Genomic DNA, 2461 nt, shown 5'->3' on the forward strand with positions numbered 1-2461 from the left:
GTCTTTCTTTGATCGGTGTCGATAGGCTAATAATGTATGAATATATAGCTTGTGTAGCTCCTACGCAGGTTGCTTCGTCGAAATCTCTATTTGTCCACACGTTCTAATTTGGAGTGGGGTCTGTAGCGTTTTGAATATTGATACTTATGAAATTATTGAACCTTTTCTTTTTTCTTTGCGAGAAAACCAGTGAATAACCAAATGGAGGACAGATGAATGTAACTTTTTGGATGATTCTTTCTCTCAACCAGCCATTTCTATATTTTTTTGCAGTCAATGATCTCCTATTATCTTTCTTAATCTTTCTGCTAGCACTTAGCATGGGCATTGATGATACAATGAACCTTGTGGGTTTAGTAAGTTATCAACCGTCGTAGAAAGGTTATGATCATTTAAGGATGTTGATGTTGTCTTGGCCAACTCTTTGAATGTAGTTTGAATAGTGAGTTGTCAAATATGTCTCAACCTTATTGATAGATGAAGACAAAGAGCTAGCAAAAGCCTCTTCCTTTCACGAAGCAATGATATACAGATTTTTAGGCATTACTCAGTAACAGTGCCATCTCTACTCGTTGGATAGAGTTCGTCATTTTGAATTGGTTGGCATATGCGTCATACTTATTGTAGAACCAAATCCTCACCATTGCTAATATCGACTCCAATTGGACATCCTCACATAGCCCCGATTTTTGGTAATATGGAACAAATAGAGTTTCGATTCAGCTTGAACCTCGAGGACAGATGACACAAACAGGTGGAATGTTCTTCTACCATTTGAGTAATTTCGCCTTAATGGCCAATGCCGCTTCAGAAGAGACATGGACTATACTTCATTATCACCTGCTTGGTTTTGTTCTTTTAGTAGGACAAGATTTGCATATTTTCTTACTAAAACATTTCTCCCCATTTAGTAAAGTATTTTTGCAGGGATTTTTAGTACATCTAGCATTATTCTTTCTCAATGAAACGTTAGTGGGTCTAGAGAACCTTCCCACTTATCAATAAACAACAATTGAAAATCGTTTTTACAGATGTTATCACTAGCCTTTTCTTTTTAATATTTCCCCCTCGCGCTTGATAATCGTCATTATGTTCAACTTTGATTTTGAACGAATCAAAACGGTGTTCCTAAAGTGAGGCATAGTTTTAGGTTAACGTCAACATTCAATATCAACATCAAATTTACATTTAGGGCTTTTACTATTCCGCATGCTTTAAGTTTGTTGTATGCTTGATTCATCACGGTAGCATTTTAAATGCTATATAGCTTGAAACACTTGCACATATAATTATGCGAAATATTCAATTACGCGCACTGATCCGTTCCATTGGATACCGAGTTTTCTGATATATATATATATATAAATTAATCCTCATGCCCACTTGTATATCGTTGATCTTGACTTATGTGATAACACGTTTGTCTTGGTCTCAAGTCCAGTCCACTATGATTCCATATTAACTTTAAGCAATTGCCAGGAAGATCGCATACTGTATTTTATATTATCATGTAAGCAATGACGGAGATTGGAGTAGACACGGACAATAACAAAAGTTGGAAACAATAGAACTTTCGAAGTTGATCTTTTCCAACATGCATTCTCATGGCCCCGTGACGAGCTCGAACTATGTGCTGCGTTTTCTTTTCAGAATTTTATTATAATATGTGACTTTCATTTTTAGTAACCGATAGCTTTACCTTTTATTTAATCTAAATCTTATTGATGGCTTTTTTCATTCCAAAAATCTGAAATTCTAATAATATGTACTTATCGACACGAAAATTCATATATATGGAATTTCGGATAATGTTTAAAATTTAAACGATATTCTAAATTTGAACGGGACATTTTGAAAGGGTAATCATTTCTAACTTGGATAGACTGATGAAGAAGAAAGAAGCCTAGTGGGCGGTGCTGGTTGGAATGGAAGAGTATGATACAGTAAACCAAGGACGACCGCAGAGTTTCTTGAGCAATAATTCAACACGGTAAGAAAAATAAAATAAAAGAAAGGACTTGCGAATTGAATAATTGTTATTGAATGGATCAACCGTATTTTCAACACCTAAGCAGAACATTGACCCCAAATTTCGATTTTTCAATTGGCTATTAACCACTGATGATAAAAGTTTCTGGTTAAGGTACTACTATACGTAATCCAACATTTTATCATACACGGAAAAGAAGCTGCTTAGAAAGTTTTACACGGGGAAAAGATACATAGTTTGTGTGGTTGATTGTATCCTCCTCTACAATGATTCAACACGGCTCATATAGTGTATTACAAAATGTAACAATATCCAAGTGGTTGACAGTCAAATTAAAGGTTACAACTGCATCTCCATGATTTTAAGCTCTATGATCACAATCCGTGATTACATGTCAAACTTATCTATAAGCGATTATAACTCTTCTGTTGTCATTGGACTCAAATGCATCTCCATAAGTTTAGACTCCAT

The sequence above is a fragment of the Eucalyptus grandis genome, chromosome 5 (assembly GCF_016545825.1).
Source record: "Eucalyptus grandis isolate ANBG69807.140 chromosome 5, ASM1654582v1, whole genome shotgun sequence".
Lineage (NCBI taxonomy): Eukaryota > Viridiplantae > Streptophyta > Magnoliopsida > Myrtales > Myrtaceae > Eucalyptus > Eucalyptus grandis.